General features: G+C 30.9%; 1 protein-coding gene across 2 annotated transcripts in view; it reads left to right on the top strand.

Moving 5' to 3' along the window:
* The first annotated feature begins 1,558 nt into the window (after positions 1-1,558).
* Positions 1,559-24,153, top strand: part of LOC106678748 (inactive pancreatic lipase-related protein 1) — a 52,951-nt gene continuing 30,356 nt past the window's right edge. The window contains exon 1 of one of the 2 annotated variants that reach the window (XM_014417485.3): positions 1,559-1,641. The gene's annotated coding sequence lies outside the window, so the exon portion shown is untranslated. Of the gene's footprint in view, positions 1,834-24,153 lie in introns of both variants that reach the window. The other variant, XM_014417484.3, reaches the window with a different exon arrangement.

Below are 24,153 nucleotides of genomic sequence, written 5' to 3'. Positions count from 1 at the left end.
GAAAGGTAGAAATCGAAAAGGGAACTCGAGGGAACTGATCAATAGGGGCTGCCTATGTTACTTGTTCAATCTTGGACATGGGTGCCCAATTCTTTCATTACGTAGAGAAAATGGGTGATACTGATAGAGAAAAGATTTCTTTTTTTTACAAGCAGTGCTATCCAAATATTTCGGGTTGCTAGGAGACACTGCATACAGTCTTTTATTGTATATCGCAGTTTCAGAAGAATAATGATACAACTGTTAAATATTTTTGGTTTGGGAAGTTCAAATATTCATTTACTTTATATTGGTAAATCGACGTAATTTTTCTTACAAAATTCCAACCATACCGAATTTGAGCAAAATTATGCCGATTTACAAACAAGCAGTTAATGACTTCCTGAGTTCGTCCTACACAATAAAGTCAATTTCACAAAATTTATGGTAGCATAATTTTTCTTCTGGATCAGCGATATTCGATTACAATCTGTTATTATAGATATGCATGTAGTCTGTTATCATAGATATCCATACAGTTATCGTAGATATGCATACAGTCTGTTATAGATATGCATACAGTCTGTTATAGATATGCATACAGTCTGTTATTATATATAATAAAAATTTATTTTTCATTATTTTTTCATTTCTATTGCAAATTTGTTATCCTTTATTTCATAATAACTAAATGAAAAAAAGGAGTGTGAACTAAGAAGTTTTTTTTAGTGTGTTTTTTCGTTACCTTGTGTCCATCTATTTTTTTATCGTGTCTATTTTATTCTCTCTATACTCTCTCATTCATCCCATATTTCACCCATCCAATGATCTATTATAAATATTTAATTTAGTTTAAAAAGTTTATTTAAGTTTATAGACTAATCAAATGTTAAATGCATAAGTACTGAAGCATTCAAAAATAAGAAAAACAAAGTTATGATTTAATGAAAGTGAATTTAATGAAATTAAATAAATAAGTTAGAAGTAATAGCAATAGCAAATACATCATTTTAATACATTCTTAGAGATTTGTGATACAGGGTAGAATTTGTAGTCTTACAACTCAAAGTAGTTGGGACCAGTTCTGTTCTTTCCTTTCTTTTCTGTAGTTTGGACCATAGGGTATATGGTATTCACTAAAACGAAACTCTAAACTGTACTTTCTTTAAGTCTTCCTTGATGCGAAATTAATCGATTTCATTACACACTGCAATAATGATTGTGATCATCGTTTCCTGATTAAGATATCCGGTTATGAAAAAAAAAATGAAATTTTCTTCTTAATAGGAAGGGAAATGTTTGGAAAATGGTTTTTTTTTTCTGTCTTGAGTAAACACTGATAATTTCTCTTAAAGGAATAATCAACCATCGCCCATCTCGTTGCATGAGGTTTTGGCCAACCGAGCAGGGAGGCAAGGAAACCTTGGCATTATTTTCTTCTTCCGCTAAGAGGCCAATGATGTATCCCATAGTTAATTTCCAATTGCTCAACCATATTGTCCTCCCTATGACAGATTACAAGCCGGCAGTAGGCGGGGCCCTCACTCCAAGTGGTGGGGCCGCGTGCAGTAGGGTTGGGGTGGTCCAAGACGTTCGCAGTCCACTTTCTCTGTTCGTACCGCGTTCACTTTCGTTCAACTTCACTCTCGTCTGGGTCTTCAAGTAAGGAAAACTTTTCTTCAACATTTATATCTCACGAATATAATTTTGTAAAAAAAAATAGTTTGAGATCGCACGTGTGCAAAGTAGTTTGTGACACGATAGTAAAATTAGTATTTTATTCATGACATTATTTATTGGTGTGTTGAAGTAGTGTTTGAGAAGTTATATCCTCGATCAGAGCTATGATATCAGGTAATCCATTTTTTTATTAATCGGGTATCTACTATAAGATAGAGGAACTAAGAGCTTATACTTGAAATAAATCGTGAAACTTAATAATAGAAAAAATTGTTTCTAAGTAACAAAAAAATAGTACCATCTTCTAAATGGGTTACTGTAAGAAACAAGAGGTCGTAGGAAAAAATATTTGGATAAAACAATATTTATTGTTGGAATATAGTTGTGTGGCGGTCATTAAAGGTATCAAAATAGTAGAAGAAAACTATTTATTGTTAACCAATATAACACTGAATTGTCAGATTGAAACAACGATGACAACTCAGTGTTATATTCAAGTTTATTCTAGTGGTATTGACATTGTTCAAATTATATTTCTAGTAAAATATGACTCTTGCGCCCTTTTAATATAAACATTTCATAACATTTTAATGTTTGAAGAAGTCTTAATATGTATATTTTTAAAATTTATTTATTAACATTTACAACTGTATTTACATAAAATTACAAATAGTAAATTTGATGCTAAATTATAATGGTATGCTGGCGTCTAGAGAAACTAACCATTGGAAGCACACTAATAAAATTTATACATTAGGTGTCGAAACCATATTCTTTTCAGGCATCTTAGAGGATTGTCAGGAATGGAAGAAGGAGCAAGGTTAGTGACTAGTTGGTTTAGGCGGTTTTGGAGTTTATAATGGAAGGAATGATATCTGGTTCAGGCTAGATTGGTTACATATGAAACATTAAGATGCGTATGAATGATTTTATTTGTGACAAAGTAGCATTGAGAATTTTACGAACGATTTTGGATTGTGGGAGAATTCGAAGGTTTATTGGAGCCACAAAGCTCAAATCCATATGTCCAAATAGACCTTATTATAGTCATTTAGAACAGTCTTTTGTAAAGGATTGGAAGTTTAGACCGTTTGTCAAGTATGTGTTGTTATAGTCGGAATCGACGTGTAGATTCCTGCCTTTTCAGTCTTGTGTGCGGATTCCAAGCTAGTCGTTTGTCCAGATACTTAATATTTGATATGTATGAAGTTCGAATAGGAAAGGTCCCCTTACTTACAGGTTACCAACCTATGCTGGGTACATCGATGTTGTACGAGTAGTAATGCCAATAAAAGACGCATACTTGGATGTATTCTTCTATTTTAATTTTTAAGAACAAAAATCAGTTTGTAGCATCAATATTTATTGATGAATAACCTTTTACGAATCAGAAGTAGATGGTAATGGCTGCTGTCAAGAAAAACAAATATGTTTTTCAATTATTAATTAATTTAGTTATAACCCACATTGTAGGTTAAGATCCTGTTGTGATGAGTTGAATCGTACTCTACTAAACCTTTCTTTTCCTATGGATGGAGTGAAAAATTCATTTCTTTTCAATCCATAGATCAGAACAGTAGATCGCATATTATATAATATATGTTAAAGTAGGTTTTTTAATATTTAAAATTGGGCCTTATATACTCATTTGTCAGGATAAAAAACAAAAAACATTTTAAAAACAAAAACTAGTTAATAGATGTTTTTGTTTGGCGATAGTTTGAAATTTGACTACTTAAGCGGACAAGCATTCCATCATTAAATATTTTTAGGTTCTGATACGAGAATTCTACGAGCTTGAATAAAAAAACCTGGTCAACTTATATAGCGAAAACAGCTGGACAAAATTGTCTGTTTTATTAGATAATGAAGTATCTCTGTTCATTTTTGATAATTGCACTATAGTAATTATCAAAGTTAAAATAAAATAAACCTTAGAATTGATAAGGTTTTAAGAATGGACTATGGAAACTACTCACAAACCATACTTACTCGTAGACATGTCCATTGATTTGTTTGTCAAGAGAACATTAAAGTACCAAGTGAAATTAAAATCGCTGTTTACAAAGCACCCTATACATCTTGTTTAGATCATTAATTTAATATTAATCATAAAAACAAAGAATATTAAAAAAACATAATAAAAGCATTTACTTTTTGTTTTATTCTATCACTGATTATATTTTCTTTGTTATATTGCTCTTTGTTATAACCGATATTAGCACGTCCTTAAAATAGACACCAGAATCCTTCATGAAGCCCATATTTGTAACCGATATAGTTCCGCGTGACATTCGAAGGCATCTCACGTTGAACTATCCCAGAAAATAAGCTTCTTAAAGGGGATGCACTTATTTATATTGCTTTATTTAAATTTTTAATTTGTAGAGTTAATTTCATTAATTTTTTATATAAACTGAAATCCAAAATTTCCCCCTCCCCCTCCCCCCAAAAAAGTCCAAAATAAAATTAGATTAAGAGAGATTATTTGTAAATAACTTTATTTAAAGATTAACAAGAAAGGTTTTTTTTTAGAAAATATATTACTTCCTGTTGGAATACTGGAATTTATAGATACATTTTATTATGATGAGTAATTTTGTAGTTACTAAATTATTAGAAGTATTTTACGTAAGTAAAAATGACCGTATATAAGGAAAGTTTCATGCCAAGACTCACATAAGTTTACTTATCACATACTTTCTCAGGGCATGACTTGGGTTACAGAACTTCACCGATTATCCAATCGTAGTACTTACAAAGAATTACTCCGCTAATTCTGCTCCATTTCCTTTTATCAAATATTTTTATATCATGCAATCTGAACTCTAATCATTAATTTTTAGTTAATTTAATACTTAATCGTCAATGATAAGTGCTTAAATAAGGAACTTTAAATGGAAAAAATGTTGTTCGTATAACTTGTAAATTACTTGAAAAAAATCATGTTAAGTAAGTAACAAGTAAGTGGGTAACCAGAAAAATTATTTTAAAAAGAAAGTTTGACGTATTTGAGAGATTTACCGAAATTTTATTATAAAATACTGATAATTATTTTTTTCTAATAAAAAAAAAAAAAAAAAGAGATTTTCTAACACCAACACTTCAACTTTTCTGTGAAAAAAAGAATCATTATTATTTTTCTTCTTGCTTCCTTGACTATCTAAATTTCCTTGAGTGTTACAAACAATTTTTAAAAAAATTCTCGAACTAACCATGAAGCTTTATGATCCCTTGAGCACAAAAAATAATAAAAGTAATTGGCTTCCGTTTTTCTAAGGGCTTTAAAATACCTGCCTACTTACTGAATTATATAAGAAAAAAATCTCTAGCTAAGATATAAAATGTTATATTACCATCCATAGTAATAAATTAGGTAAATAAAAATATTGGCATATTAAAAAAAAAAAAAAGCGTTTCTTACCCAACGCTGAACTGCGTGAACTGCACTTAGTTAATATAATTGAGGTGATAGCATTGTGGTGAATAAGAGGGGAGTGTAATTTTAGAGCTTATTAACGAACGTATTCTTCAAAAATTAATTAACATTGATCACTGTTAGACCGAAGCTAAGGTGGGAGGATTGCATAAAGACTAATTAGGTAGATTTCGATTTGGATGGGCGTTTTAAGGTTCGCCTTTCATAATTTACCACACTTGGTTAAAATTTTAAAGCACTCAATTTTATTATATTTTTCTAACAATAGAAAATAGGAAAAATAATACGAACATACACAGATTATTTAAAAAAAAAACTGTTGAGAGACTACTTTATTCAGAAATACATTTAAATAAAAGAAATAAGTATTTAAATGATAGATATAACAAGTCATAAATGTTTTAAAATAAATGGTAATAATCTAAAAAAAAATTTAATAATTTTCCATATAATTGGCATGGTTAATGAACTACTGTATTCAGCTTTGCCGCCCACCTAAACCATTAAATTTCTATACTCATTGTCCTTAATGCCAGTTATTGTGTCATGTAAAATGACTTATCAACCATGGCCTTAATATTCCTCCTGTAACTCACAGCCAAAAGTTGACTTATTTCACAAGAAAATGATTCATTGGAAAAAAAAAAAAATTGAATTATAGAAAAGTTGTTCTGCCGTCGATGGTAGCTTTTCCACACGTTGAAACCAAATTTTTTAATAATTTATTTATTGATATTTACAACTGTATACATATATACACATCAAGTATATTTGCTGTAAGTGATATTATGACATGATAAAAAGATGTGGAGAATCTACCCATTGATAGAACTCCAAAAACATTTCTAAAGGAGAAGATCTCGAGGCCGTCTTCTTTTCAGACGCCTAGGAGGATTATTAGGTAGTGAAGGAGAAGCCAGGTTAGAAACGAGTTGGTTTGGGTGGTTGGGAAGTTTGTTATGGAAGGATTGGTATCTGGTTCTGGCCAAATCAGCAACATAGGGGACATTTAGGTCCTGATGGATGATTTGATTTGTGACAAAGTAAGGAGCATTAAGGGAGAAATGCTTAATTCCTATTCAGTTTGGTAATTGAATACTGATGACATTTATTTTTTTGGATATTTATACAAAAAAGTTATTTGGGGCACTTGGTTTTTTTATTAACATTTTTTAACCTACGTTTTTAAATGATGAAGATGTGCAGGTTGAGGGCTTTCGAAACGTAAGTTTTGAACCCATAACCATCTTCATAATTTGAAATAATACGGTCAATTATTTATATATATATATATATAATACTTTTTAATTAATAAAATGTTTTACTCCATTTTGTAGTTAATTTTATTTATTACAATTGGTTTACATAACTTTTTTTTCATTTATTAAATAAAATGTCTTATGATCATTTATTAATTTGTAATGATAATGTACTTTTGCATAGGAAATGGGATAATAATTTGTAAGAAAGTTACAGCTAAAAGGCCTGTAAGATACTCACAAAATTTTATAATTTTATAATATTGTATTTTTCATAGTATCTGAACTGATATAATAATTTTTTCTCATTGTTTTTATTGTTTATATATAGTTTCTCAAGTGGTTTCATTCATAAATTACTACTCAAAATTCATAAATGTTAATATTGTCTTTGGCAATGATATCGCGTTACTAACCATACCGAATTGAAAAAAATACTAATATACTAAAAGAGGCATTCAAAAAAACATCGAAGCACCTTAAAGAAGGGTTTTATATTTAAACAGAAAAAACAGAGGCCATGATCACAAAATGAAGACTTATACTTCCCTGGAATTTAAATTTAAATGACCACATTTCATGCAAATTCCTTAAAATACTTATAAGTCATGATAGACAGTAACCATAATTAATTAATAACATAATTACAATACAATAAACATTATTATATTAATCATTTAACTACCATATTAATTTAAAAGTATAACACGTAAAAAAAAAATTTACAAAATGTTTCCATATTTTAATGAAAAATTAAAATATCCCAGAAATAAATTAATACTCCATAAAGCAGACCTACCTTTATTTATCCCTGTCCCGTATGAAGCTTCACTGATTCAACTAACTTTTAAAAAAACTACAATATTCCAAAATAAATATCTCAAAAGTGTCAACAACTATTCATATTTCCCAAGAATAGGTATAGTTATTCATAACTGAATAGGTATTCAGAACTAAATATAGAAACCATACAAGAATACGTATACAGGTTGACTCGCAATTTCTTCCAATCTTAACCTACTGCTTTTAATCCGTTAATATCCGAAATAAAAGATTATACAAAAAAAAAAAAAAGGAACTGGGTAGCTCATTGGTAAGGTCCTGTTTGAAGAACTCAGGTTCGAATCTGGCTCTGGTAGATAATTATTTTCTGTTTAACTGTAACCGTGAGTCAGCCCTGTGGGAGCTGTAGCCTTCCAGAATCCATCCAGCCTCATAAAGTGGGTACCATTAATTGGGTAATAATCTAGCCCACTGAATAAATAAAGTTTTACTTATTTGTGTTCTTCCCTGACCGCACCTCTAACCATCTCCTTATTCCGAATAAGTATTAAATTGGAAACTTAAATACCGGATATGAATTTATGCACACCTTGTAACCAGCCAGAAAAGTGCTAAATTAAAAAATGAAATAATGAGAGGTAAAGGATAATTGATAAACTAAAGCTGTAAAGAAGAAATTAATAGTTTTTGATAAACTAAAGCTGTAAAGAAGAAATTAATATTTTTTCCGTGTGGCTTATGGCTTAATAGAGGTGCTAGCTAATTGCAGACCGCTCGGGCTTCTGATGAAATGACAGGATTTCACTTGGAAAGGGTTAGCTGGAGTTTCATTTTTCTTCTCTATTATTTTCCTCTTCCCTATTCTTATAAATGTTATTTTCCCCCTGTCATAAGTTTGTGTGTTATTATGTCTAACTTTATTATGTAATGTAACATTAAATACTACGTTAATGTTTAGTGTACTCATAATAAAAAATAGTGATATAATTCCATTGTGATGAGTTTGAATTTTTAATAGAACCCCCAAATATTCATTTGATTTTCTTTTATTTACTAATAATTACACAAACTTTTGAAAATTTGATTTAATATGCATCTGCTGTTCTACATATTGTTATTTTCATATTAAAAAAGAACTTAAATCTGTACTACTATAACCCAAGGTATTAGTGTTTGTACCTGGTAGTTTTTATGTACTAAATACTATTAACTTTTACTATGAAACAATAGTAGTAGATAATAGTATTTTAAAATATTTATATATATATTTTTTATTTCTTTTCCTCACCCCTTAACTTGAAATAAACATCTCTTGTCACCTTTACCAGCTTGCTCTTTTTCAGTACGTAGGCCGTTGTTTTCCATGCCGCTGCACGTAGTTTTCGAGTGTAATTATCTATGCTATTGTATCAACCACTTTTTACATCGGGACCTGCTCGTGCTATACTGCAGGTGTCCCGAGTGTATTTTTAGATTATGATAAATGTGTGGAAAAGGGGGGCTGAAGATTGTGAGACTTTCTGATTATGAACACATGCATATATTTCTTTCTAGTTCAAAGGTGTTAATCCCTGGAGGGGCAATTATGGTTAATGTGTTAGTCTAAATTATGTATCTATAATAATATAAAAACACAGCATTGGGTTCTCATTGATTCTATTGGCTTATCTGAGTGACTCTTGGAAGTTTCGCTGTCGCGGTCACGTCCTATGGCCGCTTCCTTCGTCGAGGTGTACCGTGGGCGAAACGGTGAAGACCATGAATATTCGCCTGGTGTCTGAAAAGACGTCCTTTTCTCTCATTGACTGGCCAGCGTGTCCTGGGCTCTGACGTGATGGCAGGGGTAGGCTTGCATGGTGCTTAGGCTGGGACGGCATTGCAGTCGCAGTGTTCGGGGCCTTCCGGTGTCCGCGAGAAGGGGGGCATCAGAAAATGAGTCCCCCGACTTTATATAAAACCAACAAATAGCCGAAAAATTCGTATTAATTAAATCCGACAACCACACTGGTTTTAAATCTACGGCCGTTCCATGCCAACTGAATTGATTTCATCGTTGTAGAGAGAATAAAACTTTATATCGCGTCATTCATTTATTTCTCTGTCATCCCTGCCCTAGTTTGTGCAAGTGAGGTCGTTTTATCCAAATTTGAAGTGTCATCGAACCAATGAATAGCATTTTGTAATTTGCTATGATCCGAGAGGGGCTGGGTTATTACTTCTAATACCGTTCGAGGTTTTAATTCTAGATCCTGATCTATAAAACCTGACGCACAAGTTGCCTTATATTCCAGCCCATAGGTATTTATCGAAGGCATCTTTGACTCAATTAGATGTATTTCTTGGTTTTCCTTGACCTACTTACTTCTTCCGTTGATTATTACTGTGGTAATGATATATGTACCCTGATATCTACACTGAGCAATGGTATTGTTAGAATCGGGGCTCAACTAATAAATGTTGAATAGAGTTCCATACTTATAATTGGGCATTGAAACATTTAAAAATAAATGTTTTAAGACTTGCAGAAGTAGTTTTGATGGAGATCTTTTGATTTTGATTTGAGTTTTACTGAACTATATCAGTGGCATGTAGAATATTTTTATTTAACTATCTTATTTTTTTCAGTTTTGACAATATAGTTAATTACTAGTTGAATGATTATATATCAACTAAGCTCAGTGTTTAACAACAATAACATATGATGAATCTTTTGAGTCAATTTTTTATTCTTGAATGTATAATTGTTATCCAGTTCTCCATCGCACTTGACTCAAATTTCCAATCTAATCGTAGGTATCATAGGTAATTCTGATATTTATCATAGTAAAACAGATTTTAATACAATTTTTTTTAAATTTATTAAACTTTTTTGTTCTTACCCAAAAAAGTGTTACATCATTTTGAAGGTGTGAATCGCAAAAAACCGAAAACAATTTTCCTTGATTTTGTGAGGAAAATAAAAAAAAAAAAAAAAAAAAAAAAAAAAAAAAGAAAAGGAAAGACAAAATCGATATAGAATTAAGTTCTATATCAGAATCTGTCAGTATTATTTGAGTTTTCTTCAGCCGAAGAGACTAAAATGGCTTTCATGATGAAAAAGCCTTAATCAAGAAATCCCTCAATTGTGATAAATTCTTACAGGAAATTCAATTCTTGAACGATTTTGTTCTTAAGGTTTTTTTCTATTTTCGGTATCGTTTGCATGCAAATCACCAAAAACAGTGAAAATTGTTAACGGTATTCGGTTGTTGCCTTCGGAACGCGTCGGATAAAAAAAGTGCCACATATTACGTCTTATAATCTAATTTACTATCAGAATCCGTGTATATAAAAAAAATTATTCCATTAGATAGGAAATCCCATAGATAAGAGGAATTCTGAAGGAGAACTGGATTAGATTATAAAATCAACAATACTATCCAAAGATGGTGCTAGCACATGCACATGCTACTGTTGTGACAGTGAATTAAATATATTTATATTTAGTCATTCAACTATAATTAAATACTCGGTTCTAAAACACAGTTAAATAAAAAATATAATTAATGATATTCAAAATCACGAATTATGCATTTTTTCGTTATAGCGTTTTCCTTGCATTATTATGCTTCTGTTATATAAAGTTTCTACATTTAATCTTCCTATTTATTAATCTGAATTTTCAAATTTATGAAAACTAATTAAAGCACAGCAAATTTAAATATTTTCAAACTTAAACCGCACAGAATTTCTAAAAATACGTAACGTAATTTTGACATCTTAACACCTCATTTTCATTAAATTAAATCTGTACCACTACACCTCATCAAGGGTCAGGGGTTCAAGTACTTTGTAAGGAAGTACTGTTACTAGACCAATGGTTGTGCAAGGAGGTGATTTGAAAAATAAAATTTTTAGAAAAGTTCTAATAAAAACATTAAACGTTCTCAAGAAGTTAGGATGGTTCAATGTACTGTATACTACTAAAAATATACTCTATAATATTTAATAAACATACTGAAAAGATGCATATTCAACGTTTATTTCGAAAATTCGGTTTAGAAACTTGACAAACCTGTTTGTGTACAAGTGTAGTAAGCAGATGGATTGTTTCCAGTCAATAAACATTCTTCTAAAACATGATAACAGTGAGAATAACTCATCTTTATTAACTATACTAATTAAGCAAATAATTATAAATGAATGAATGAATGAAAATCAATCTTCATTATGGGACACGTGGTCTCCTAAAAATAACAATTTTAGGAGCTTTTGTCTGATTACTTTGAATTTTAAACATAATTAGCTGGATCTATAACAATATTTAAATAAAATAAAATTTGAACAAAAATACTTATTATCTATGTTCATAATGTTTTCTATTACTTACAAGTTCACGGAAGTTTGATTGTCTAGGAGATGGATATATAGTTGATGTTTGAATAAGGTTAAGGAGGAAGTTTTACGAATGGATATGGGTAAGGAATTCCAAAATGAGGAAACTCAGACAGAAAAAGATTTTTCATAGGAGGCAGTTCTGTAGGTAGGGATATAGAGATCGGTAGGTTGGGATATAGAGATCGGTAGGTCGGGATATAGAGATCGGTAGGTAGGGATATAGAGATCAGTAGGTAGGGATATAGAGATAGGTAGGTCGGGATATAGAGATCGGTAGGTAGGGATATAGAGATAGGTAGGTCGGGATATAGAGATCGGTAGGTAGGGATATAGAGATCGGTAGGTAGGGATATAGAGATCGGTAGGTCGGGATCTTGTGTTCAATAGGCGAATGGACAAACGTAGGGTAAGGAGGTCAATGATGTATTGGTTATTGGGGTTTGATATATAATTGTGCCAAGGAGGTATTGTCTACGGATAATGGGATAGAGCCAGAATAGTAATGTGAGATATGGAGAGCCTAGGGATACCGAAACTGAATCTTATAAAGCAGTTCATTAGTCTGTTTAGTCTCCTTTCTTGTTCAATGGATTGTCATCCATACACTAGGCATCTGTAGTCGAAATGTGGGAGGATAAAGGAGGATACTAGGACGTGACGAGTACTTCGAAGAGATGTATCACGGAATTTTAGGAGCTGTTTAAGTATTGAAATGGTTATGGTTAAGATTAATATGGAATATGATATAATTACTAAATTAGTAATTAATAAAAGTAAATATTAACATTTCTTATTTTGTACTCAAAGGGTGTGAGAACATAACTCTTGCTTTTTACAAATGGGTAATCTCTTCTCTGAAACAGCTCGCACCTTGACTGTCAGCATTCTTCTTCTAGAAAGTGCTCTTGACTCCATTATTCTACCTGTTTTCAGTTAAGTTAAATCTATCTTTAAACCGTTCACCGTTAGGAATTCTCGTGTTATTCCTCTTTCCATGAAGCAAGAAGAGACATATGAAATAAAATGTATTTCTTTGGAAAACCGAAATAAGAATAGAAATAGAGAAACAAATTGAGATTAAAAGTCTTACTTCGACTCGTATTGAGTGGGTTGGACTTGCGTATTATGTTACATCTGGTAATTTATACTAAAAACGTTTTAAGTCAAACCGAATTCGTAGTTACGTCGATGAGAAATAAATTTGAATTTTATCAATTTAATAGAAAAATCATGTTCTTGATTTAAAATATACATATGAGTTATAGCCCGAAACATAAAAGATCTTTTTTTACTTCGCTATTTCTTCCCTTTCTTACAGTACTTATATAAAGTAATAACTTGGGATGGTATTTTTACAAAATAAAAAAGTCAAAGTATGTCCATAAATGTCTGTTTTTTTTTTTTGTTTTTTTTTTATAAACAGATTATAAAAATATAAAATATTAAATATAAAAGAAATTCAAAAATATGGAAATTCAAATTAAATAAAAACCTGAAAATAAACAAAATACTACAAATACAATGTTTTGATAAAAGGTGTTAACGAATAAAAAATCTTCGCTATTTTCAAATTTTCCATCAATAAATTTGCTAATAAGATGCATCTTTGAGTTTTCAAATACAAATCGTCGGCGGTCTTATGGCAAAATCGATTTCGACCGAAATATTATCACACATCCACACATTTCATAAAATGAAAGAAATAAAATCCATAAAACTAAGATCGCGAACTTTCGTATCGTTGCATGCTTATTGTAATTTTTTTGAATATAATTGAGAACTATGTTACAATTTTTTTTTTAATCTACCAACAATTTTGTTTGGATTTGGGACCAATCAAAAAGGAAAATATGGACTAAAATATGTAATTTCAAGAAAAATGAGCGAAATAAAATGTGAAATATGGATTCAGATATGGAACTAATAAAAATAGGAAAAAAACGGTGAATTATTTTAAAATATGTAATATAAAATTGATTTGTTGGAGGATTGCCGATTGACCGACCGTGTGTAACAATTAATGAAAAATTGTCCGGGTGCGGTCAAATAATATTATGTACTATTTTTATTTGAGCCAACGTTTCGCCCCACGTTACAGGGCTTCGTCAGGGCTAAAAACCATACAAACGCTTAAAGTAAAAAAAGTAAGTGGAAAATTACAAGGGTAAATAATGAAACGTAAAAATTAAAACTGTTTGAACTACTTGATTAACAATTAAAAATTGAAATTGAAATTAAATTAAATTGAAAAACTACTTGATTCTTACATTAACCGTGTTACTCCAGTCCCTCCCGTTCTTAACTCTTCTCAACCCACTCCACCTCTTTTTCCGTACAGGTCCCTTCATTATATCCCCATTCTTTCTGACAATATTCAAAAATCCTTAAGATCCACTATTCCCTACGTCTTGGCTTGAAGTCCCACAGCAAAATTTCCTATATTTTTTCCAAATTAAAAGACTATTCCTGTTTTACACCGTTACAATGTACTTTACCGGATACCTTGTTCAACCCCATGTTGCAATTCCTTCCATTTCGACGACTAAAATTGGTTTATATAACTAAAAACCAACTTAAGAATCGCGTTTCCCAGCATAAAACTTCTATAAACTCCTGTAACCCACTTGCCTCTAAATTATCAGAACACGCTTTAAACCTGAATCATACTTTTAATTTCGATAATCTTTCAATTCTTGCCACTGTCCCCAACCAAAAAAACATATTATCTCGGAGTCCATGCACAAATATTTAAGGGAGAATTCCGTCAATCATAAAGTTGATAAAAAATGCATCTCCTTTACATACCGACACATTTTGAACCAAATAAAGCCCTCTTAATGCTTCTTTTCTCTTCTTTCTTCATTTCAGAAGGTCAGTTTCCCGTCATATCTTTTATTCTTACTTTTCCAAATTCTCACCCCATACTTAATTTAATTATATTTTATATTTACTATCCTTCCTTTTTCTTTTATATTTATATATCTTATTTTTTAATTTATATTCATGTGTTATCATTTGATATATTATCTTTCTTAATCACTTATATTCATTCTATTCCATTATTTTAACTTTATTTCTTCTTTTTTTTTTCTATCCATGTAATTTTTTTTAAAATATTTCTTCTCCCTCTCTATTATGTATATTATCATTTATTATTATTTATTGTTTACCTAATTTTAATATTTTGTACACTGTTTACTACAAAATTATTTTCAAATGTGACGTACTTAACTGCCAACCCCCCTCCTCCCAATACAAACGGTTCACTGTGACTTTGACTTCCGTCAAAACAGGTAAGGATTCTGTCTCGCTCATTTTCATTTGATAATTTATACTTTCTTTAATATTTCTTCTTTTTATCTGATTCTATTACCGTTTTCATTTATTGTTTATAACCTTTAATTTTTCTTATTTAATTTTTACGTTCATTGTATACCCTTGTAATTTTCCACTCACATTTTTACTTATGTTAAGTGATTATATCTTTTTTAGCCCTGACGAAGCGCTGCTACGTGGGGCGAAATGTTGGCTCAAATAAAAATAGTAAATGATATTATTATTTGACTTTAATTTGACCGTACTCGGACCATATTTCATGTATAAAATTGATTTATTTTCCTTAAAAACATCACGAAATGTTCATGTGTATTGAATTATTGGAAAAAAATATGTAAAAACAAAAAAATCGTATCCCTGGTTATAGCCATTGAGTATTTTTAAAAGAAAAATGAATTTTAAAATTGTTCTGGAAAGGTTTCCCAAAAATGCTGTGCAAATACGCTGGATGTGAAAAATAAAGTCATTAAATTAACTAATTGAGTTTTACAGTTCAAGCAATAATTAAAGCTAACCAGACTCAGTTAAATTTAATAAGAAGAACTTTCTCAATTGATTTAACAATATAATCCAAGTAAGAAGTACTTATTCAATTGATCTGGCAGTATGGACATATTTAACTTTTTGTCGAACAGAATACGATATAGTTCGAATACCGGTGGAAGTCACTTCCGAAGGATTTTAGGTATGTACTATAGTTCGAATGTCGAATAGGAATCAGAAATAAATCGTGAATCCCAATAAACTTTTATTTCGACATTTTTGTCTGAGACAACAAGAACCTGACCAAGACTGACCTCTCGATACTTTAAAATTGAAGCCATGTCTTAAAATTTAGCAAAGAATAAGATCTCCGTGATGGCAATATTTTTCATATGAAGTTCCCTTAACAAGTTGTAATTTTAGACAAACATTTAATGATACTTTGAAAGAAAAAACAAACCAGAAATAGCACCAGTTATACAACACGTTATCGATACAATTTATCGAAGAGGAAACCGATCGGTTCAGGGAAAGTTGTTTTCGATGAAGCTACGACCTTGACTGACTCGCACATGAATGAAACGAAAGTAATATTTCTAGCTTCGTTGAACTTCCGGAGAAAACACGAGCTTCCCCCGCAATCTCGACGGAGTGTTGCGACTTTCGCGGTGATCTTTATAAATTTTTATGAAATATTATTTTTAGATTCAGTTTCGACTTTGAGTGATCTTATTATAGATTTTATATAATTGGGCCGGTCATTTAGGAGAAACCTGATATTCAAAAAATTATACTTCAGATTATCATTTTTCCTTCTCTCGATCATCCATAGGTAGACTTACAAATTCATCCACGGAAATTTTTCTCAACTCTAGGACAAAAATACATACGGTGCTGTATGTTGCAATTAATTTTAATTGACAAACATTTTATAACTTTTATACTCTACCAAGATCCAACATTCAGAAATGTTGTCTACATATAAGCTCCACTCATTTATTTCCCATAATGAATGAATGTAGTTAACATTGTTTGATTTTGCGAATTCTTCCTCCATGAAAACAAATAGAAACTTCTATTTCCCAAGATAGTCATATATAACAATAGTGTTTATGGAATACAAAATTAAAAACCTAAAGACATTATTTTGAAGGGACAAGTCGTGGACAGCAAACTTGGCCGTAGTTCGGACTAGATAATATATCTAAGGATGTAAAAAGGGTTACACAAGGAAACTCTAACCAAACTTCTGATTGCTCGCTCCGACTTAAACCTCTCACATTTCCATAACTTGATGACCAGAAATAAGTCCTCGTACCATTCGTTCAATCCGTATGAAAGAGAATGAGACATTTGTGCCCCGAAGAAAGGATACAGCGTAGGCCATAACAGCAGTATACTTAAATAATTACCTATTATTTTTACTGTTTGAAGAATATCCCTAACACATTTTGAATAGGAGACCAAAATGCTGCCATTGTATGAAGTGCGCCTTCAACTCAATGCCAGGCACTCCTTCACTTCTGAAATGCTCGTTGGATTTTAGTAGACTGTATAAAATAGTGATATATGAAACATAATTAACTGAAACGAAAATCTATTGCATAAATTACAGTTCAAGTAGTGGTGGTCGAAACAAAACATTTATAATTAGGTATGTTAGTTAAATTCTGAATAATTGTTCTATGGATTTAATGATGCTGATGATGATGTTGTGAATTATATGGATAGGTGTGGACTTATTCCATAGCTCGGTTATCCTCACTTCATTCCTAGATTTCCTCCCTTCTCCTCTGTTCTGGGAGCCACTTCAGAGTGTCTCTACTCATTCATTTTTCTCTAGCAGAATAGAGGTGAAGAAAAAAAAAACAAAAGACTCTCACACTCGCTAACAACCCGAGAGTTAGCGAGTTTGAGAGTCTTTTGTTTTCTCGGCCACATGGAGCGCTGGCATGGCTAATTAACCATGTGTTTTAAGTCTCCCGTTTAAACGAAACAGCCACCAACCGGTCAGAACAGGTTCAGAGAGTGAACACAGTCATTCCCCTCAGAGCAGCATCATATTCTACAATCCAAGATGACTGATTGATTCTTCAGTAGAGGAGTTGAGGAGGGATGATAGAAGAGAAGAAGATGATAAACATACACCATGGAATCTTAATAATCTTTTATCAATTCACAACATAATAAAACTGTAATATCTTTTATAATTCCATATGTAATACCATTCAAATTAATAATAAAAATTGAATTTACTAACAACTAACCATATTCTACACCCCGTTGGTTTAATCCCATCAAATTAGTCATTTCGTAACTCATTCAAGAATAGTTTTATTTTCACTTTCATCATTCTTAATTTACTTCAAATCAATTCAAATATACCATTCATTCCACATGACCAACAAATTATAATTAATTCGGGTAATATCCCCCAACATTGGAGAATATCTGAATTAAACATTTACCACATCTCCAACCATTCATCTTCTAGATGATACATAATTACAAAACAACCCATTTCCACATATAAAAAAACTGAAATTATTATTTTTAATTTAAAAGTATTATTTAACCGTAATATATATCACTCAGTTCGTATCCATCTAGGACGGTGAAGACATACTTATTTCCTCATTAGGATAAATCAGAAACCTGTTCTAATAAGTGCGGCTTGATTTCTGCCATTATTGAGTTCTTATCACTTGTATTCTAGAAGTCAGGACTGCTTAGTTGTTTCCTGTGTTTGAAGGATTAGATTTTTCTCTTTCCAAGCACTTTACCCTTCAAAGCAGGTAAATGTATCGGACCTTGGCTAAGTGGCTAGAACAGACCAATGGGGCCAGTCTGAATCTCGTTATGTCATCACGTGAGCATGAGATTGACGAAACAGTTTGGAAAGCATACAGGTATTCGCTGCTCTCTGCTACTGACCCAAATAGAGACCTTGGTTAAACTATTCTGTCTCTAATATTAACAGGTTGAAACGATCTCTAACCTCCGCCTTGATCAGGGATTGCTATTAAAAAGTCAACAAAGCAATGTGAAATCGGACCCTGCGTTCGATTTCGGATCTAAGGGTCAGTGTGAGGGCGACCGTCGCGAGAAAAATTAAATAAATTATTATTACATTAGATAAGAACTTAAAATGTCAGAAGGCCCCCGGACCCTCTATTCAATACATTCCCAAAACTACGGGATCGCAAATCTTATCGCCCAGGATTCGAACATATTGACCATTCTCGTAGAAATTGCCAAATACTGTCTCAAGAATGTTGCCACATTCCATACACAATATAGTAATTAAAAGAAATATTTCCACAAACTACCAAACTCTTTCTACAATTGATATTTAATAATTCTAATTAAATACACCAAACTTTTGGAAAATTAAGTTTTAAGCGTCGAAAACTCATCATATTAGAAACATTTTTTTTCCAACTTTGCCGAACTCGAAAACCTTAAAAGCGAATTATAAATTTGAGACTTGCTACCCCAAGATGAAAAAAAAAAGGCAGTTATCTCACCCCAATTTTTGTTACTTTGATGAAAACTATATATGATTACTAGCCAAAATTTATAAGTCTGCCAAGTATAGGTAGGAGGAATAAAAAATGGCGGCTGTTTGAAAGCGATAAAAAAATTTAATTTTTCATTCGGAGCTCTATATCTTATATAAAACAGTAGCAACAACACAAGAAAACCTAACACACCATCATTTAAAGAAGAGCGAATTTGCTAAAATATGATCTCTAAAAGAGTTATTTACGTTAAATAGTTCTCGAGATATAGCTTTTTAAAAAGCAACATTTCATAAAAATGTTGTACGGGATGTACTGAACGATTAGTAGTTAGTGAATTTATTTTGAAAAATATATCTCAAAAACCATTTGACGTACAGATGTCTATTAGCGCTCAAATTAAAGCTAGTTTAATGAGATATAAAGTAGTTTATGATGTTTGTCTTCATAGGAGTAATAGTTTTCAGGAAATTTGCTAATATAAATTGATTTATAGTTGTTCGGACAAATTTTTATTTGCCAAATTGATATTCATATGTTAATATCATAAAAACTACTACCCCTACGAAGATAAATGTCATAAACTACTGTATATTAAGTTAAATTTCCTTTATTTTGAGTGTTGGCAGACATATGTGCGTCTTATGGTTCTAGTGATATATTTTTTATAAATCCAACATTTTATACGAATAACTAGAAATTAACATTTTGTGAGTTTATTTTGTCAAATATCGTAAAAACTATTAGTCCTACAAAGATAAACAATATTAACTATTTTATAGTAAATATAACAAGCTTTAATCTGAGCGCTGGCAGACATCTGTACGTTAAATGGTTTCTGAAATGAAGATTTTCATAAATCAAACTTATTGCCCGAACAACCATAAATCAATTTATTTTAGCAAATATCATGAAAAATACTATTCCTAGGAAGGAAAAGGTCAGGAACTTCTTTATAGTCCATTATAATAGCTTTAATTTGAGTGCTAATAGACATCTGTACGTAACATACTTCCTAAGATATAGATTTCTCAAAACAAATTTAGTAACTACTAATCTTTCAGTAGATTTTTAAGAAATTTTGCTTTTTAAAAAGCTATATCTCGAGAACTATTGGACGTAAATAGCTCTTTTAAGGTTAATATTTCAGAAAATTTACTCTTCTTTAAATAATTTCCTCTTAGGTTTTCAAGTGTTGTTGGTAGTTTTTAAGATATAGAGCTCCGAATGAAAAATTAGTGTTTTTTAAGGTTTTGAAACAACCGCCATTTCTTATTCCCCCTACCTATACTTGGCAGACTCATTAATTTTGACTATTAATTATACATAGTTTTCATTAAAGTGATCAAAAATTGGGGTGAGATAACTGGCTTTTTTTCATCCCGGTTCTTGTACCATGCAGTACCAGTTCATAACCTGTTTAAGATCGAGATAATTACCCAATTTTTGTTGAATTTCTCAGTAATTAATTAATTATCACTTTTTCATGATAATGAATTCATACCAACATGTGAATACAAGAATAAGATTGAAAAAGACATGGATGAGAATTCTACTCTTGTGTTACCTTTGTAATACTAATATGAAGGGGTTACAAAATGCAGTGACAACTCGAAGCTAAAAATCTCTTATAAGAACAAATATAGGTGAAAGTGAAACCGTTGTTTACCTTGAGAGTTTTAGTATAATTTTAAGTTATAAAACAAGATAATAAAAAGTTGAGTTTTGTCCAAACGTTTTTTATTTAAATTTAAAAAAGTTTTTAAACTTAAATTTGTTAAGGATTTTTTTTTTACCTATAAAGAAGGGTTATTTCGAGAATAATTGTTTAACAAAACAATATGTCATATCTCATTATCATACCAATGCTAAATGCCACGTTAAATAAGTAAATATATATGTATATACTAGCTTACATTGTAATACTTAACAAAAAAAGGAGAAGAAAACTTTATTAGTATGCATTCTTAACTTTATTATGATATTTACTGTTAAAACATTTTTAAAATAAAACCTATGTGTCGTAAATCCCTGAAAAAAATAATAATACTTGTGAGGAATAACTTCTTCCTCATACCTCACATATCATTATCAAATGAATGATTAAATAATTTTATTTGTATTACAATGTAAAATATTGTGGTTGTCAGTCTTATCAATTTATATTGTGATAGTTAAAATTAAATTTATATTGTATATTAAAAATTAATAGTCTATGGCATGTTTGTCATTCCACTATAGATATAAAAAGTTTTTTTTTTTTTTTTGTTTTTTTTAATAATTTATTTATTGATATTTACAACTGTATACACATATATACAACAAGTAAATTTGCTGTAGGTGACATAGTAACATGATAAAAACATGTGGAGAATCTACCCACTGATAGAACTTCAATAACATTTCTAGAGAAGAAGATCTCGAGGCCATCTTCTTTTCAGACGCCTAGGAGGATTATTAGGTAGTGAAGGAGAAGCCAGGTTAGAAACAAGTGGATTTGGGTGGTTGAGAAGTTTATTATGGAAGGAACGGTATCTGGTTCTGGCCAAATCGGCAACATATGGAATATTGAGGTCCTGATGGATGACTTGATTTGTGACAAAGTAAGGAGCATTAAGGATTTTACGAAGGATTTTGGACTGTAAGAATTGGATTCTGGCCATCAGGCGTCTTAAGATGAGTTTCTCAAGGATTTTGCCCATGATAGGTAACAAAGCAATAGGACGGTAGGAGGATGGGTATTCAGGCGGCTTTTGAGGTTTGGGAATCATTTTGATTATGGATAATTTCCATGGGTCAGGAAAGTAAGTGGATCTAAATACAGCATTGTAGATGTAGGTGAGGAATAGAACGGATTTTCGAGGAAGATTTTTTAGAATATGGGATGTAATTAGGTCATAACCGGGAGCTTTGCGGGTAGGTAAATATAAAAAGTAAAACCTTTTTTATCCATGAAGATAAATTTTGTCATGTAGACAAATTCGATCAGATAGATAACTTCAACAGATAACCACTTGTAGTTAAAAATTTCTCCCAAATTGGACTTTAAAAACTTAAAAACGTTTATTGTATCGTAACATTTTTTACCTGCATGATTTAAAGATGTCTTCTTTTGTTTATTTTAAGTATATGTGTATGCCTTCCTTGTAGACGTGTGCACATTATCAGGATATATTTTATGGTCGCTTTTCCAAGTTTGGTCATTCGCAAAAACTTTATGGTAGAATACAAGTACGAAAAAACGCCTCTGAAAGTTACGACACTAAATGGGACCACTTAGAGAAACGTCCGCGGACCAAAGATAAACCTCATACGGAAAGTTTCGAGAAAGCCTTTTTCTGTCGAGTATTACACAATGAAGAACTATAATCTCTCACACAAAAGGAGCATAATCCGTCAGCACTGTTTCGATGATGTAAGAGTTGAGGAATAGTCTACCGATAGGTTGTCAACCATTTGATCCACTCCAGTATTTAAGTATTTAAATAGTTGATTCAAATATACTCTAGAGTTGTGGAAGATCATTTAACTTTTATTGAACGATTACAGACGTAAAGGATAAAATTCATTATAGTTTCTGACGAATATTCACACTTTTATGGGCTATATAAATTAAAATGGCTGATTTATCAACAATTTAGGAATATAAAGAACAACAAAAATAATTAAATAAGAGAATTTTGCTTGCAAGAACAAAGAAAGTTAGTTCTGTTCTTTACGCAGTACGTTGACATTTGTTTTGGGTAATTAAGGCTTTGATTAGTCAAGAATGAAGAGCAGTAATTTTTTCATGTTCACTAGCATAGGAATTTTATTATAGTTTTACAAAGATTGATGCATTAAAATTTCTTATTAAAAATTATCTTTATATAAATGAGCAAAAAGCTTTTCAAGAGACCATAACTTAATTGTAGGAATAAAACAACTGGGAAATTCCAAGCACAAAGGAATGAACCTCTAAAATAACGGCAAACAATAATCACTGGTTCGCTAAATGTTAAGTATTGAAAAAAAAAAAAAAAATTCAGTCGAAAACAAAGACCAAACAGAAAAATTAATATTTACTAAAAATGATGAAATTAATCGAATTATTTGAACTAGTATTGAATTATCAATGTATCAATAGAATATTAAGATTGTCCATTCGATTGTGTGATACATAATTAAAAACTTTTAAACCATTACATTACCATTAAAAGTGGACATAACAAAAACTAACAGAAAATAGCCCGGTCAAAGTGCAATAAGCACCCAATATTCTTGAAGTGAGTGATTTTGTCTTCTTGTGAGTGATTTATCTAACACATCAGTCTTGCATGAAAGTGATTTCTCACATTTTGGGGAATATATTTTCACCTCACCAAGATCATTTTGGAATTATTGGGTGCTTCTTCCAGGATTTCACGTAATTCACTCACTGTGGCAGGACGTTTTCTGTCCCTTGTTTTATATTGGTATAACTACTTATAAATAAGTACCTCTTGAAATAGTTGGATGGTTTCACTTTTGTTGTTAAACGTTAATGGTTTCACTTTTGTTGTTAAACGTTAATTCCGCTGTTTTATCATTGTTTACGCCCGTTTTGGTGGAAATAAGTTATTTACTTGGAATTATGAACAGATGGTCAGGGGTATAGTAAAAAGAGAAAAAAATAATTAAAAAGTATTTATTTGCTGACGTTTCGCCCCACTTTGTAGAGCTTCATCAGGACTAAAAAGATACAAAATCAAATAAAAATATCTTGACATAGTAAGATAATAAGATACAAAAATGTAAATTAAGGTTGAGTTAAAATTATGTAAAAATAAGTGAAAAGAAACTTATATACAAATCAAAGAAAAGAAGAAATACAATAGTATTAATATTTAAAAAAAAGATGTGCTAACTTTAGTATTCTTATCATTGTTTTTTTCACGAACCGGGCAGCAAAGACCACGCGAATATCATTTTCGTTTCATCCTCACACCTTCCGCCTTCCTTCTATTCCAATACCCTTTCATCCTTCTGGACTGTTCCTCCCGCTCTTTCTCAGTCCATTCTCTCTATTATCATTGTTTATTTTATTTTAATAATATTTTATTTTTATTTTCTTTCATTTGTATATAATTTTCTTTTCACTTATTTTTACATAATTTTAATTCTACCTTAATTTACCTTTTGGAATTTTATTGTCTTACTAAGTCAAAATATTTTTGGTTATTTTTGTATCTTTTTAGCCCTGATGAAGCTCCACAAAGTTGTCAACTATTTATGTTTTATTTTGACCGTAACACTGACCATCTTCTTCATAATTTGA

The sequence above is a fragment of the Halyomorpha halys genome, unplaced genomic scaffold (assembly GCF_000696795.3).
Source record: "Halyomorpha halys isolate HHAL.00 unplaced genomic scaffold, Hhal_1.1 Scaffold157.1, whole genome shotgun sequence".
NCBI classification, from domain to species: Eukaryota; Metazoa; Arthropoda; class Insecta; order Hemiptera; family Pentatomidae; genus Halyomorpha; species Halyomorpha halys.
The sequence above is the reverse complement of the archived record's forward strand: the minus strand, read 5'-3'. Positions and strand labels throughout refer to the sequence as shown.